Source organism: Plectropomus leopardus, chromosome 23 (assembly GCF_008729295.1).
Source record: "Plectropomus leopardus isolate mb chromosome 23, YSFRI_Pleo_2.0, whole genome shotgun sequence".
Classification (NCBI taxonomy): domain Eukaryota; kingdom Metazoa; phylum Chordata; class Actinopteri; order Perciformes; family Serranidae; genus Plectropomus; species Plectropomus leopardus.
The window spans coordinates 3,269,389-3,280,984 of record NC_056485.1 but is presented as its reverse complement, the minus strand read 5'-3'; positions in this window follow the sequence as shown (position 1 = coordinate 3,280,984).

The following is an 11,596-nucleotide window of genomic DNA, read 5'->3' as shown; positions in this document are numbered from 1 at the left end:
ACCAGCAAGAACTGGATCCTTAGCAAGCAAGAAACGTTCCTACAACATTGTCTAATGTTACCTATAAGTTGCAATAAAGTTTTAAAGAAAGCATTGTGATCTAATGTTCAAAGAACGTTTTAGGGATGTTTATCATTTCAAATAACATTCCTGTAAGGTTAAATGCTGACTAAGGCGTCACGTTTTACTGCAACATTCTGAGGATGTTTTGGTGATGTTGAGAGCTGACAGAATATAAAATGTTCTTTTATAAAATGTTCCCACAATGTTACATGAGAACAAATGGAGAATGTTTTCAAATGTTTATTCTCTAATCCATCTTTTGTGTACATACTATTCTATTACTTAATTATTATTATGTGTACATACCTTATTTCCTCTATGTACATACTTATTTTATTACTTATTTATTGTTATTGTTATTGTTATTTTCTTTGTTACATTTCACTTTTCTTTTTTCATGCTGCTGTAACATTTGGAATTTCCCCCAATGGGGGATCAATAAAGGAATATTCTATTCTATTCTATTCTAAAGCAGCATTCAGAAAATGTTACTGAGGACTGAGATTACAGATTACGTTTAAGATGAAAATGTAAAGTGTTATGTTAACAATACAAAAAACATTTTTAACATTTTTTGATGTTTATAGAGAATGTTGCCTGAAGTTTAAGACTAACACTCTGGGAACAAAAAGAAAACTTGCCACTGAGAACGTTACTAAAACATTCAACGGTTGCACTTGCTGTTGTTTTTTTGTTGTTGTTTTTTAGCAGGGTAATCATTTGGTATGCATTAACATGTACATATTTGTTTGTCATTAACACAAATGCACACCTACACCCTTCCATTCAGACTTACACAAATAACCAAAATAAGAAGAAAAAGAAAGAAAATGGACGTAACCAGTCTTCACTTACGCATATTCAGTGCAAATGTGAACCAATTCATATATGACAGCTATGACAGCTGATTCACGTAAGCTGTTTCTGACCTCCTCTGGTTTTAATATTGGCATCCATAGAAGGCATTCTGCCAAATGTGAAGGGCCTCAGACATTCAAGATGATGGCTTTTCACACCTAACTAGAGCTCACTTTTTATCCCAGATTTTATGTTGTAAATTATAAAGATTAATAATAAAAAATGTTTGCACCATCAAGGTTTATTTGACTTGAGATCCAGCTCTGTCTTTGCGCCAGCTCTCCAGTAAACCTTCGACAGCAGAATGATGAATAGATCTTTAAACTCACTTTGCATTGTGATGCAACAAATGGTTTGTTTTAAGAGTTCCAGCCAACAATGTGATTCATGCCAGATTATTTCATGTTTTGTCTGAAAATGTCTAACCACAACCATTACTCTCACCACCACACACACTTTCAGTTAGGTCTGTCTCTGCACTTCAGGCATGAATTTTCTTGAGGCCCCAGAAAGCTTAATACAATTTCTATTAATGTGTCCCCAGAATATCAGCAGTAGAGCTCTACAGAGGAAGTTCTCCGTCAACTTTGTACATAAAATCAGTCTAAATTGTTTTGTGAGTTCATTTAATTCTTTGAAAACTGAGTATATTGACTTTATTTCTTTGAAAAACATGGAAAGATAGCAATGGGCAATGGAAGAAGTCACCCAAAAATTAGCAAAAAATTAATAAAAAGTAAAAAATTCTAAATCTACTAAATTCTTGCCATGTGTGGAACATATCTTACCAAGTTGCTACGATGACCTAAAAACTGGCAAAAATAATTAGTAAAAAGAACTAAAAAATGACCTTGAATGTGTAAAACAAAACAAAATAAGCACAAAAAACGCAGGTAAAATAAAACAACAACAAACCAAACAAGACTCGGAAAATGTGCTTAAAAGATTATAATAATTCAGAACATGACTTTAAATATGTCATTTTGAGCATTATAAATACAGTTTTCCCTCTAGCTGTTTCTTTTTTTTTCTTTTCTTTTCCCAAGCTTTTTGTGAAAACTATTTTCTAAATTTACTGATTTCTTGCAATTTGTGGAACATTTCCCACCAAGTTCCTCATTGTCTTTTTCCCCACGTTTTCAAGAAAAATCACACTTATTTGCTCAGTGTTCAAAGCTTTGAATACTGCTGAAAAGCCTTTGAAAGCAGCACAAGAAAAGTGATGTTGCTCCAGGTTTCAAAGGGTTAAACATTTTGGTCATATTTCAGTTTCCTGCATTTTTGTTGAATTTGCACAGCTGTCTAAACTCTACTTGTCAATCAGTCATAAAAAGCATTCCACAGATTTCTTTCACGCTCGGTTCAATGAAACAAAACACTTGTGAGATTAATTATCAACTAGCAAAACAATGGCATGTCTATTTTAACACCATGTATTGTGTCAGAGTGGTTAGTTGGGTGTCAAGATATGCGCAGTTCTAAAACTCCTAATCTACTCTTCCATCCCTCTACTTTATGTTATTGCTGATCACCGTCTTCGTGTTTTCAGTTTTCCCATGTTTGAGTAATTTTCTCTCGACGCAGACCAGAACGGACTGATCATCAGTTTACTTACTTATTAGTACCCAGCTGTTCTTAAAACTGGGCCGTGCTCTCATGAAATCAAGCCAAGAGCAACTGGCAGCCAATGTGAAAGCCTGTTATCATGGTCTCTTTGGCCAGGACTCATTCATTTCTCTGGCATGTTACATTTTTAGCCGCTGTATCCCCACATAATGCCTGTTTGAAGCTACCACAGAACGAGTCAGCACAACCGTGTCTGCTTTCCCCATGCTGAGGTTATCGTCAATGCTTCAAACCGTGTTTCTAGCCCCAAATGGATCATCTGGTCTCTAATTAAAGGACAGTTACTCATGGAAACAGAGATGCTCTTTACTGCTGGGGAGACGACTGAAATAGAATTTTAGCTGATGTTTTAGTTTAAGTCCGTCTACGTTTTCTGCCACAAGCCAAGCAAGGTAGTCCAAATTTCCCTCTCCCGTACTGATTCCTAAGGATCATTCTGGGCTGTCTTGACACGTTTTCATCCCAACTCGTCACATGGTGCCGCTTTGTTAGTGACCTTCTGCTTCTCCTTATGATGTTTTAGCTATCCTTCTGCATCAGCGGTTTCCGCTCCAGGATGCTGTTACCATGATAACTAATGCACATGGTGGGATGATGCAGCATGGTCCTTATGTTAACACAACAGCAAATGGCAACCAATATGGACTGTCAAGATTGTTGGAACAAAGTCACAGATGTTTAGGTTTAGGCAAAAGAGGCACATGGTAAGGTAGAAAAACAGAAACCTCGCATTCACATGGGAGGGGAACTCCAGTCTCCCACACAAAAGTCAGCTGTTTGTGGGGCCCATCCACATTCCCACCTGCCCACCTTAAAAGTGTACCCACACTCCTGAAATCACGTCATTGCCGGAAGCATAATTACCTGACGCAGTTCTTCGGCATTTGAGGCACACACAACTGGACGCGTTCTCAAGTAATGCTACCTGTGTGTGTTTCATGTGGACCGACCCAGTGCTGTCTGGCCGTCTGCCATCTGATGTCACCAGTTTTGTCCAGGTGCGTTCTCATCTGACGCCATAAAGCCACATTCCGGTTGGACCCGGAAGGGGGCTTTTGGCGTCATGCTCGTACTAATCTCTTCAGCATGTTCTGGATCTATCCCTCATTCTTTATAACCAGAAAGCCTTTATAGACAAGCATCCAGGATATTTTCTGATCAGATGCCCCAAAAGCCTTTACTGTTTCCTTCCTGTATGAAGAAACAGCAGTTCTACTCTGAGCTTTTTTCCTATGTCCAAACCCCTTACCCTGTCCCTAAGGTTGAGCTCAGACACCCTGCGAAGGAAACTTATTTGGCTGCTTGTATTCACAATCCATTCTTATGGTCCTCCTTTTACTGCTGCCATTTTTTACAGCTTTTTTTGAGGGATCCAAAGATGTTCCCTTGTGGATGCTAGAAGCCTTGAATACCTCCACAAGGAGGTGTTCAGGAGACATCCTGCTCTTCCTGTCTGAGACCCTTACCCTGGTCCTGAAGCTGTTAAGATTTAGGCAAAGGGGCACATGGTTAGGTGTAGAAAAAAAACCTTAATATTAAGACCAGAAGTGAACATTGGGCTCTGAGCATGAAAGTTTGGGGTTTGTTGGACCCATCTATCACGCCTTCCACCAGCCCCTATAAGGACCGTCATGCTCCTACATTGTAATTGGCAGCATCTTAAACTGGTGCCACCCAGCAGCATGAACAGTTAGGTCCAGTCTCATTCTAAGCTGATGCAATACAGCTGCATAATATAGGGATGCAAAAGTGGCTTTTGGCGTCTGGATCTTACACCAAAAGCACTGCAAAAGTGGCAGTTTTTGATGACTGCATATACACAGATGCCAAATTGACTGCTATGGCCCATTGCTGCAGTACATGTTTGTAATAAGTCACTATCAGTTGAGCCAGAGACCAGACTTGAGTGCTACTGCCCTGGTTGATCCTCACCCCAAAGACATCGCGTTTGGCTGAAAACGAAATGCTCACAGTTTGTGCTGGCTTCACAAATTTGGACATTCGCCGTTCCTCGGATGTGTCTAGGTATTCTGTCCATGAAGCAAACACAACATGTTTGATGGGAAAGTCTTGGCGAAACCCAACATCCACAAAGGACATGCTTTTTTACTTTGGTTATAAAAGGACTGAATAGCAGCAGCACAGGTAGCCCATATTAGTGCAGTACCCTGTGAAACACAATCACACACCTTCTCTGATTCCACAAAGCAAAGCTATGAGACTGAACAGGAAATTCCCATGACCAGAGATCTCTTCGCATCTCATTCATCCCTGAAACTTTTCATCAACTTCAGTGACCTCTGCCATAGTGGGGATCACTGTGACTCTGGAAAGTCATACTATTTGTTTTGGCTCCTTGTGAGTGTCTTAAGTGCTTCAAAGCGTATGAAATATCTTAACGTGTTGACTGCCAACACACACAAACACTCACAACGGACTTGTGTTGCTCTGGAAAACTCACTTAGTGTGAAGTTTGTGGGCCAACAGCCTTATGTGAGTTTGACAGGTTAGCTAAGACACTGTATGAATAAAAACTAAAAATCAGAGTATGAGACAAACTAAATGTGGTTGGTAAAAACAGAGATCTTCATTGTAACAGTGAAAAGATAGTTGATGGATGCTGCAGTTCTGCCTTAATTGCCTCAACATGTTGCTGTTTGTCTCAACATTGGTATTGTCCTTGCATTCTGGCTTTGCCCCAGTTTTCAACAGCACAAGTCTGTCCAGGATATAGGTCAGTGTTACTCCACTCTAATAAATCATATTAGGAAATTCTCCCAGCTGTATGGCTGTCTGCAGGACACACTTCAGGAAATGAAAGAAAGAGCTCTGTCCACATCCCGTTATGGGTTTGTTCATATGGTTCTCCTTGCTGTAATTTTTTTTTTTTTTTTTTTGGACGATTTATAGTTTATGCATTTCCTTTCCCTTATGAATGTGTCTTCTGGATCATGTCTGTAATGTTAAAGTAAAACAAACTTTCAAAATAAATATATTCAGCGTTGACCAGTGATGACATATTACATATTAGCGCTCATTAACACCAGGTTACTCAATAATAAGACCAGACAATTCCCTGAAAGCACCAGTGCCATAACTACTGTATCTTTGAGGACACTGAGATGATGCCGTTTGATTTCTTTTCTAGAAATTTGGGGGTTTCACAATCTGCATTGTATAATTACAAACCTCAGTTTAATCATTAGTTTAGAGACTGATTTCAACTATAAGGCTAACTAAGAATATATTTGTCATGAGTGAAGAGATAAGTGTGCTCTTTTCTGTGACTGTTTCCTTTTTGTATTCCTATGCCTATGCCCGCTTCCTCACTGTAGAGAGTTTCTGAGCACACCTGTGCTTAATCTGCTGATCAGTAGCATGCAGTATGTCTGGACTGAAAGCGCAAATAGTTGGAGGCCAGTGGGTTAGCATGGGTGCTGTTGTAGACTGAAGAAACTAGTGATGCAGTGCACCAGAATTGATGAGCTTTTCTCTCGTTTTGGGAGGATGATCAACTTTTTGTGTCTATTGATTATTAAAGAAAGTAGTTTTTTGTTAAAATTTGTTGAAGATATTTCCTTTCTTCATTTTCATTGCCTTCTTTTGTAATTAAATCACAGCTTTTGTTTATGCACCCATTCCCGTTTGCCTTTTTCCTTTTATTTTGTTGCCCCCCTCATCCCCTGAGCCCGTTCAGGGAATGTAACAATGTCAAGAGGTCAAAAAGACTCGGACTAGGGCCCTATTTACCACCCGACCTAAAGTGGCGCAACTGTTTTTTGTTAGTTTTGCAGTTGTTTTTTTTACAGCCAATGCCCACGTCTGTACATACTTGCACCCATCTGTGGGCCCATGAGTGTGTGGGTCTTAAAATTAGGTGTGGTCAGGCACTTTGTTGGCATGTTATTATTTCAAGGCAGCAGAAAGTGATTACATCATTGACCAACAAAAATCTGGTCTACAGTCAGAATGGTGCAGTGTTTTCCTGCTATCAATTTTTAAGGAGACATTATTCAGACTGTACGATGCGTCTACATAGACAGGTTCAAAACACATGTACACTTTTTATGTTACACACAGGGACGTGTGGATGGGTTAGAGATGTTGGAATAATACATTGTTTATGAGGAAAATATTATAGGGATAGTTCACCCAAAAATGAAAATTCAGTCATTATTGCATCCTAGTGCCGACAGAAAATCAGGTGAAGTTTTAAGGTTCACAAAACATTGCCAGAGTTGCACATGGAAAAGGCATTACACTCATCTCACAAACAACTGAAGCAAATGGTAACAGGGATTCAAATGTTTAAAAAAATTCATTATAAAACCACAAAATGTTATCTGAAGTAAACCAAGTGTCCTGAAGCCCCAACATGCCAAGTTGTTTTGAAAAACATTACGTTTTTAGCTTTCTAGACTTCTGGCAGATGTGGATCACTTCATATATGACAGCTACAAATTATTCCAATGACAAGGTTTCAAAACAGCTAAAGAGGTGACTGGGTTTCCGGCTAGACTTGTAGCAGTGTAACTATTTCACAAGTTTCTGTTACTGTCAAGTTTATCGAGCCAATTTCAACTTAAGGTGTTTAAATGTCCCACGATATTTGGAGCAGTGATATTACTGCTCTTACTGCACTACTTCCAGCAGAAAACCCCTTGCTTCTCTAATTTTCACAATCCACCATGTAAAATGCAGTGCACCAGGTGCAGCAGCACAAGGCCTTTAAAGGTAATGTAAGATGACACTCTGACTGGTTGAATTTATGTTATGCCCAAAACACACCTGTGGTCAATTAAGTGACTAAATACAATCCCTTTGTCTCTTGCACCTTACTTTGCACCCACATTATGCAACGTTTAATAAGCACAACTGACCAGAAACACCCTAAATGCACTTAAGATCATTCACTATAGATTGTTTATATACCCAGCTAACACTTTTTGGCTCTAGAAACATTCTCAGAATGGTATAATACAGCCAATGCAATGTTTTGGTAATGTTTTCAGCTGCAAGTTTTCTTTAAGTTCCCAGAATGTTCTTCTACTAGTTAGTTTAACATAAAAAATGTAAAAAAAAACCAAACCAAAACAAAACAAAACAAAAAGTTGCATTGAAAATGTTCTTTCTTTGTTTACATGTAACATTTTGTGTATGTTTTATGAATAAACATTCTATTATCTGTCACCTCTCAACATCACCAGAATATCCTCAGAATGCAGTTATAACGGTATTATTGCAACTTGTAGGTAACGTAAGCCAATGTTGTGGGTTCCCTGCTAGCTGGGTAGGACATTAGGATTTTGGGCATTCAATACTACACTTGACACAATTAAATACCTTTTGTTGGTACCAAAAAAGAACTGGGGTTTGAACACCAGCTAGCAAGCACTGGTTTTCAACAACCCTGGGCTGACCAAGAAAGAATAAACTTAATAAAAACAATTATTAACTATATGCTGCTTTTTTTAAGGCCCCATACAATAGTATAGAGTTTTAGCTAGAGTTTTAACTCAGTGTGAAGTATATGTATGGACGCCATCTGAGAGCTGCTAAGAGTTCTTTCTGTGTTTTTAACATTTGTAACTAACCACAACATTGGCCATGGGCCTGTGCGAGTCTGCCCGCTGTGTTAAAAATAAACTCCTGACCTGTCAAGAGCTGGGGAGGAAAGAATGATTACGTCTGAAAACGATCACCGTCTGTCTGCAGTGACTTTATCACTGAACCCCAAAAAAGAGTTTCCTTTGTGTTTTTCCTCTGCATTCCAGCATGTGAGACTTGTTTCCACTCAGGAATGTTTATAGCTGGCCACGAGGAGAGCTCAGCCTTGTTTCCACACAGTCAGGTATTGTACTCCTGTGCTAAGAGCTCCTAAATGTCTCCTGCAAAAATGTCCCATGAGTCATTGTTTGTGACCTAGATTCGAAGGTGAGGAAATGTGGACAAAATGATGTATAATTTGGATTTCCACACCATCAAGACATTACAGATGCAATAAAACAAAGTTAGTTTGTGAAAACTTTATTTGGCGGCTGCATTCAAAGGCCGATGGAGAGGAATGCCTTGTTAGCAACTTAACATGTAAACATTTGGTTTTGACGATGTGATAAAAGCATGAGTCGATTCATACTAAAAGACAAACAGTTACGAACCAGAGCAGCAGCAGTGGTGAGACTACGTACAAACATCTACTCACATTTTGTGCTCTTCATTCCAACAGAGTACATCATTTCAACTTAATCAGCACACATGTGGTTCACATTTGGTCATGGATGGACGACATACAGCAATAAAGAATCATGCCAACCATGAACCATAGATAATGACAATGTTTACTATCCGTTTGGACATCTCAAACTTTCATTGGAAGCTCATTGTGATGCTTAAAAATAAAATATGACAGAAAGCATCAAACTGGGCAGTTCCCCCGAATATTAATAGCATATTTTACAAATGGCCCACTAAGGATTGAACCTACTAAAGTCTACCTTATTGTGTTTATTGTAGAGCCTCTGCAGCTGTGGTACAGTCTTGCATGTTGGAAAATGACCCATTATAACCACTAATCTTGGTTATAGGAAAGCTTAAATATAAAAGCAAATCTTTTTGTTGGCCATCAAACTCACTATCAGATAAAGTGTAATTTCATCTCTGTGTCCAGAACAGAGGTAAGTCTTTGCTTAAGGACTCGTAGCCAGCCAGTAGCCTTATTTAGCCAAGCAACAAATGTTAAAGCTGTACTGATCTATATTTCAGAACAAATGAGTAATGTAAAAGGGGTCACTCTATTGTCAATAACTGCCTGAGGGAGCATTTCAGCAACTTTCAACCTATTGTTTTGGTGTTTGGCTTATAATTTAAAAGGGACTGTTGACCACCCCAAAACAAAAAATAATATTTTTCCCCTTTCCTGTAGTGCTTTTTATGAATCTAGATTGTTTCGGTGCAAGTTGCAGAGCGTTAGAGGATATCTCTAACGCTCTGCAACTTGTCTGCCTTCTTTCCAACACAATGGAACTAAAAGGCACTCAGCTAATGGTGCTAACAGCGCCAAAAAAGTACATCTGAAAGACTCAACAGCATTGTCTCTTTACAGAAATTGTGATTATTTCCTTTCTACGAAACTACACCCACCAACCGTGTCACTACGCAGAAGGAATGCTCCATCTACTACTAGCTCACCTGGCACCACTTAGCTGGCTAATATTGCAGCTCTGCCAAAGAGGACATCAGCAATGTTTACATCTTATGTGTCACAACATGAGCCTATCATCCATTAGTAGATGCACACTTCCTGCCGGCTTTGATATGGTAGAAGGGTGTAGTTTGGTATGTCTATATATATATATATATATATATATATATATATACAGTTACCAATATTTTTTTTTGCACTTTGAGCACCACAAGCTGAAATAGACCGCTGTTTGCTAACACATTTATCATAAGGTGATAACTTCATAGTACATCAGTGCTGTTTACAGCCTGTTCTTCTGCCCCAAGTGGCCATTGAATCAGTTTATGTTAATGGTTAGCTTGCTAATAAAATCCCATTACACCACATAAAAACAAGAGTAGTCAGTGATGAAATGGTCAGTTACCAGAAATTCAAGCAGAGCACAATTATGGAGTAGTATACAGTGCTTGTGTTGGATAATGCATTCAGCTCTGCCCCATATTTCAGGTAAAAGGGAAAGCCTTCCTATATGGCTACTGGAGAACTTACAAAGAAGGCTCATAAATCAAGTTCCATGTGCACTGAGAGCATGATGTGTTTGAAATGATGCCTTATAATACCTCCATCTCAAGTATCTTGTTCACTGAGTTGAGGAGTCAGTGGATGTTAACAGTAGATGGAACACACAAGCAAAAAAATATCAAGTGTATCCCAATATGCTCCCAGGTTCAGAGTCTGCACCAAAGGCTCCAGTGTGTTTCAAACAATTTAGTTAGGGTGAGGGTAAGAATGTCAGGGTAGGCCAATCAGAGGCAGAGTATGGCAGAGTAAGAGCCATTTCTTTGCCATTCTAGGATTCACAGATTTGCCGGGGCAAAGGGGTTTCTATGATCTCACAAGCATTTTTTGGAAACATACTAATGCCTTTATTGCCCCAGAAATCTTAGCACTGATTGTAAAATCAGGGAAGTTCAATCATACCCAAGTTTATAAGCAAATATATGATGTATCAAATGTTATCAACATGATGGACCACTGAAAAAAAAGTCAGAAAAGTGTTTTCCTTTTTATTTGTGACTTTCTTGTTACTTTATGTCTGACTGTGACATTTGCTGTCACACATGTTTCCACCATGCCACATCATTTCTTTAAGGGTTTTAGGATTAAGACCTAGAACAAGTAACCCAATTAGAACCATTGTGTTAAAGAGGTGGGGCAACTTTAGGGATCTAGGGAACTTTAGGATCAGACTGAATGGACTCCTCTGGGATACACCCTTATTCATCCAAGATGGACTATGGTACTTAGTTTTGAGTTATTTGAACTTTGTTCCATCTAAAGATGCAAAGCAAGTCATTACATTTTCAATAAAAGATTTAAAAGGGTTTTCAGCAATTTTGGAATGAAACTGCCTGGCCTTAAGACTCAAAGTGGTCAGCAAAATCATTCTCCAACAATCTAGAATGGTTCCTCTGCTCATACAACTTACATACAGTACAAATAATGACAATTATGAACATAGCACTCACTAGTTTAGGTCAAGAAGGACTGTTCATCATATCTGCAGTGAACCACACTGGTCGATGATTGAGGCCAGTATCAATGAAGTAAAACCATATTTTCATTTTAAAAAATGTGCAAAGTGTAATCCACTGTCCAAAGCACAAAAAGTATGCTGACACAGTATACTGTTAAGAATCTATAGTCTGTGTGCAAAATCAATTAATAAGGGATAAAAGCAGAGTTGATGAAGGTGCCTGAGTTGATAAAATTGCACTACATTTTATGTGATAATGACCTGAATGATTTGATGAACAAAGACTTGAACTTATTGGCCTCTTCATCAATCAACACATTTCAGATAAC